The sequence below is a fragment of the Marmota marmota genome, unplaced genomic scaffold (assembly GCF_001458135.2).
Source record: "Marmota marmota marmota unplaced genomic scaffold, marMar, whole genome shotgun sequence".
NCBI lineage: Eukaryota > Metazoa > Chordata > Mammalia > Rodentia > Sciuridae > Marmota > Marmota marmota.
In genome coordinates this window covers 7,142,367-7,148,403 of record NW_026000079.1, presented here as the reverse complement: position 1 = coordinate 7,148,403, position 6,037 = coordinate 7,142,367, and the positions used below count along the sequence as shown (strand labels likewise).

Sequence of the window (6,037 nt, the reverse complement as noted above, 5' to 3'; positions counted from 1 at the left end):
GGCGCGCCGGCCCCCACCCGCTCGGCGTAGTTGCCCTTGCGCAGCAGGCGGTGCACCCGGCCCACCGGGAACTGGAGGCCGGCGCGCGAGGAGCGCGACTTGGCCTTGGCTCGAGCTTTGCCTCCCTGCTTTCCGCGTCCTGACATGACGGCTAAAAATGCGGTTAGAGCTTCTTTTTCAAGGAGAAGGATGTGGAAAGGATAACCAATTTGATGTAATTTATAAGAGCTACCGGGAGGGGTGAGGGGAAGTAGTTTGATTGGCTACAAACGGAGCCGGCTCAGACAGCCAATAGGGAAGCAGAAAACAGACTTCTGGTTTGCAACAAGGAAATGACGGATTTTTTAAGTACCTACCAATCGCTGAGAGCCACATTAAGTCCCCTTATTTGCATACCAGGATTTTTAAAGAGCAGGGTTTCAAACAAAAACCATTCTCTATTTTAGAGTGGCAATTTGTCGCATTGTTTTGGTTTCTGTTTAGGGTAGGGAAATCCCCAAAAGGAACCTAAATAATTCAGAAGCCCTCAAGTAGACGGATAATTACTCCTGTATGGGATTCCGCAGCCAGTTATCCCCTTGAGCCCTAAACTAACCCTCCACCTCTCACCCTTTCTGTCTCGTCACAGCCAGGCTCCTTTAAAGAATTAACTGCTGGGGCTGCGTCCTTTCTTTGCCCTCAGTTTGGTGGGTGGCTTCGCCCCACCCCCACATCCCTGCGCAGTCTTGGAATTGAGTTTGACCGAGGGCTAGAATATATGTTATCCTTCTCTAGACCTCCAGGAGGCGTCCGGTAACACTTTGAAACTCGGTAGCTTGGTTCTCAAAATGTCGCCGTTCGTTTTTCTTACCTGACTTTTCTTATCCTGTTTCTATTCCTCTGCCCACTCCTAAGTCTGCAAATGACTGTCTCCCTACCCACAGATCTTCATTCTTCCTGAGGTGTCAAGCCCACTTTCTGTGCTTTCAATGAATATCCACATTTGTTTCAGGAGCTCAGACCCTCTTATCTAACTGCTTACCAGATAATTCAACATGATTGTCCTTAAACATCAGAACAGGAACTCATGCAAAGAACGCTCGCCCTTTTTGTCCTCTTTCCCTGAATTGCACCAACGAAATTCCAGGTACTGAGACAGAAAGACCACCCATAGACAACTAGGGGAAAAGTCTCTCTTCTTTCTAGAGAAGAGATAAGAGAGGATAGGGAAATCAAGCTTCCGACCCCAGCTATTTTAAGCCACAAAAATAGTTCCTTAAATACCCCCTAGCAACGACCAACCGCAAAATGTTCTCTAAAGCACTGCCTCTTTCGCCAACAGACCCTCAACCCCCACCCTTATGCTAATAGAGGCTTAGAAATTACTCTTTCCTGATTTGCTGAAGAAGACAAAATAGAGAGAGTTGATTGGCCTCTTTCTGAATCTTTTTACCTATTATCCCATCGATCACCTATAGGGACAGATCATCCCATAAAAACCGCCAGACAGAACAGTGGTACTTTGTCTTGGGACCCTTCCCATGCTGCAGGTGCATTTTTTCTGCTTTAAATAAAATTTGCTAGTCTACTCTGTTTGTGGATCTCTTGACAGCTTGCTCCCTGTTACAGTACCTAAGCCAGCATTTGCTCTTCCCTTTGTCTCAACAGCATATCCAGCCAGTTACTTCTTACCTCTTCAGCCTTTTTCTCCCAGCTCTCCTTGTCTACCTCTCCTCACTCCCTTAGATTTTAGAGCCAGCTCCTGAAGAGTAACTTTACCTGCTGGTTCTAATGACTTCGGTGATTCTCCACCCACCTTTCCTAGAAACCTTTCCGCAAAGTTTTTCTGTTTCTTCTTTCCCAAAGACGTTCTACCTCCCTCACACCATTTTCATTCTTTCCTTAGTGTCTCACAAGAGAAAAGAACTGATTTAAATTCTTTTCTTTGAGCACTTTTCTAATGCTCTCCTTTATCCACATCTTTATTCAATCAGCACTTATTGAGTGTGTTATTGGACTGTGGGTATGCAGATAATTGAGAGTAGTAAGTCTGTGATGAAATGCTTCTAGAAAAATGGAGGCAGGCTGGTGAACTCTGGGAGTTAAATTAGTTAATATCAGCAATCTGTAGTGATAACTCCGGGTAAGAATGCTCTGATAGATTTGCAGAACGCTCAAATCCAATCAAAAGTGATGGGAGTGTTTCCTCAATTGTGGAATGTAACCAAAGATAATTCTGACCTAACCAGATGTTAGACTTAATGAAGTAACTTAACTTATCCAGCCTTGCTTTCATATACTTAATAGTTTAGATTCCATACAAAACCCTTTTAGATAAGTCCAGATAGGCCAATATCTTACAAATTATTCCAGACTCATTTACTTTCTATTGCTCCCAAGAGCTCCTTTCCCAGTTTTCTTACCAGAGCTATTATAAAAGAAAATAGAGCAGGCAATTTGTAAAAGTATACACCATTACAAATAGGCTGGATCTTATTTCTTTTAACACCTCTGGGATTGTTCACCAAAGGCAACTGAGTTCCTTCTCAGACAGTTTAGTTAAGCAAGCATTTAATTTGTATTCTAGAGCCATTCCACCATTCCAGCCATTGACCCCTCTCTCTCCCCTTTAGCTCCACCTCTCTCACCACCACCCGACCCCTGTGTTGCACTGTGCACCATTCATTAGGTGAGCATGGCCTCTCTGAAACTCCATGAGGTTGCACATACAGTTGCCCCTGACAGATATGCTTCCTCCTCTCTTTCTCTCCCTGACTTCTCCTTCCCCACCTCCTTCTCTCCCCCCCCCCCCCCCACCCTTTCTCTCCTTCTTTTTGTGGTACTGGGATTGAAGCCTGGGGTGCTTTTCCACTGAACTGAACTTCACCCCCAGCCCTTTTTATTGTTTTGTTTTGTTTTGTTTTGAGACAGGGTCTAGCTAAGATGCTGAGGTTGTCTCTAACTTGCAATCCTTATGCCTCACCTTCCCAAGTTGCTGGGTTTACAGGTGTGTGCCTGCCTGGCTCCATCTTCTCTTGACAAGGCAAAATTCTTCAACCTTTCAGTTTCAGTCCAGATACCACTGCTATCATGAGGGCTTCCCTACTCCCATATAAACAGCCTTGGTGTGTCTACATTGCTTTGTTTACATCCTGGTGGTGGCAGTTTTCATTCTATACTGTATTTTCATGTTGGTCTCACCTCCCTGCTGTGGCCACTAGTCAACAATCTCCAAGTGCCAACCGTAAATAGTAGACTGTGATAGAATGATAGAAGATATAAAAGGAGTTCATCCACTAAAAAAAGAAAAGAAAGAAAACACACGTAAAGACTCATGTAAAGAATTCACACAGAGCCGGAACCCCAGAGGCCCCAAAGCTGGAAGAGGAGGCTGTGGTGGTGAACTTGACTGGCCAAGAGATCGTTTCTAGACCTGGCTGTGAGGGGCTTTCTGAGAGAGGTCAGCATTTGGATTGGTGGACAATGAAGAGGATCACCCTCACCTGCTCAGGTGGGCTACATCCAGTCCAGTAAGGACCTCAAGCAAAAGACCAAAAGACAAAGGAAGGACAAACTTGCTTCCTGCCTCAGGGAGAGCATCCATCTGCTCCTGCCCTTGGACTTCAGTGCTCCTCATTCTCTGGTCTTGAGAGTCAGACTGGGATTCTCAACATCAGTCCTGGTTCTCAGACCTCCACCGGTGGCTTTCCTGATGCTCGAGCTACAGACAGCAGACGGGAGATTTCTCAGCCCATAATCGTGTGAGCCAACCCTTGACCATAAGTCTCTTTTACTGTGTCTCACAGGAAGAACAGCCCAAATAGCTTGCCTCTCAGGGTTGTTGACCAGATCTGCGACGATGGACAAGAGACCTAACCGCTAAGCTGCTCTGCTTCCTGGCTGCTTTGTGCTTTGTGGGACTGTGGTAAGAATTAAAAGAGTTCATAAATATAAAACATTTAGAACAGTATCTGGTACCCAAAAAGTAGGAACATCCCAAAAACTCTTTGAGTGAGGTTGTCATTTTAGAAATAAATATGTTGGGGAGCTGGAGGCCTAGCTTGCCGCAGTCTGGCTGGGCACAATCAGGAGCCGCTTGTCAAAAGAAACTAACTTTATTTTTAGAACCACACACGCCAAACAAAACAGCCTCTCAGGAAAAACCCTCAGAGCCTCAACTGCCACCACGGGCTTTCCACAAGCCTCTCTCTCCCACACAAGCTTCTCTCCACCTCCCACAATCCTCCTGCTCTTGAGGCCGATTGGCTGGGTCACGTGGGCGGAGCCAAAAAAGTCCCCCAATGAGCAGCTCTGTGGTCTGAAAGGGCAGGGAAACAGCCCAATGAGCATCACCGCCGAGGAGCCAATCAGCTAGATGTTGCTGGGGCCGCTGTGAGCCAATCATCAGCCGGCAGCTGGAAGTTTGCTGGCAGCTGGAAGTTTGCTGGGGCCCCTTGAGCTGTGGCTCTCAACATCTCCCCCTCTCTGTTTAAACAACAAGCATGTGGCTTAGGGACCGTGCCTGCCTTAGGTTGTCCAATAGTACATATGGTCCTTAGGTTGGTACCATTGCAATTGGATCTTACCCGTCACTGACTACCGGTCCAGTATACAGCCACACCTGTGGAGAGGTCTTTGTACCAGCGGGGGGGTGAGGTTCTTTGCCTCACCTCTGTTGGCCCCCAAATTTTAGCTGGACGATCATGACAAGCAGAAGGGAGGAAGATACACCAAGCCAATTGACGGCTCCTTTTGGAAAAATTGTACCACCGATGACATCATCAGCAAAAATACCCCAACACTACCACAAGTCGCTGCACCAACAGATAGTTCACAATGCATACAGGTGAGCTCACAATGTGTCCAGGCAAGTTCTGCAAGCAGTTCAGTGATGGCTATTGTAGAAGCTGTAGATTGGTTTTATCTTTGACTTCACCAGCACTGGGATGAAGATAGGAATTCTGGCAATAATGGCTAAAGAAAAAATTATGTAACATTACAGAAGGCACTAAAAGAAAACAATTTTCTTAACAATTTACATTATCTTTAAGAGAATTATTAAATATAATGAAAAGGAAAGGTGAAAGTAAACAAACAGATCTGTTAACCTTCTTTTGTGTTCACATATTAAAACAATCTTTAACAGCTGTTTACCCAATTAAATTAAACCATTTAAATCACGTGAATTAAAAAAAAATATTTGGATCCATTTTATCATGAGCGCTCATCATATATGATATATGGACATACATACATTCAAACATATAACACAAAACACAAGTGTGCACACATAATATAATACATACAACACATAACATTATAGTAAAGGCCTTATAACTTTTTACAGGTGAAATCTCCATTGCAATGTTTAAAAACTCTATAGTCAAAAAATAGAACTGATCAGCAAAACATTAACCTAGGTCTGTATGAGCTCAAAAAACAAAATAGAACTTCATGATATGGCAAAGGGCAATAATAAAATAGATATTGAAAAAAGCATCCTGGTTCTGTTGCAGATGTAAGAATAGCCAAACTGGAGTTTTGGATATCAGTTGTTATGGATTTGAGCCAAATCATCTTCTTTTTGGTCTGTAGAAATCGCTTTAGTTAATCTTTCTGGAATCCAAATCGGCTGCTGTTCTCCCTGTGGAAACACATAAACAGACTCCCGACTCCAGACAATCACTGGGTCAGGACCTTGGTTAATCTCTCTGGAATCCAAATCGGCTGCTGTTCTCCCTGTGGAAACACACAAACAGACCCCCGACTCCAGACAATTACTGGGTCAGGACCTTTCCATTGTCCTGTTAGAATATCCTTCCAAAGTACCTTGGGCTTATGTACATTTTTTGGACACATATGCCTTTCCGCAGCACTAAGTCCTGATGAATCCAAATTTAAAAAGTTTAGAGTAAAAAGGGTTATTTTAAGTTTATCTTTGGGGAATATATACCCCTTCCCAATTCCTTCTTTTTGCTTTAATAAGTACATTTTAATAGTTTGATGAGCTCTTTCAACTATGCCTTGTCCCTGTGGATTGTATGGGATTCCTGTTATA

General features: G+C 44.1%; 1 protein-coding gene across 1 annotated transcript in view; it reads left to right on the top strand.

The window, feature by feature from the left end:
* The window catches only part of LOC107156860 (histone H2A type 2-A), a 6,243-nt gene extending 1,163 nt beyond the window's left edge, over nt 1-5,080 (top strand). The window contains exon 2 of the mRNA XM_015503033.2: nt 5,067-5,080. The gene's annotated coding sequence lies outside the window, so the exon portion shown is untranslated. The remainder of the gene's footprint in view (nt 1-5,066) is intronic.
* The last annotated feature ends 957 nt before the right edge of the window (nt 5,081-6,037 follow it).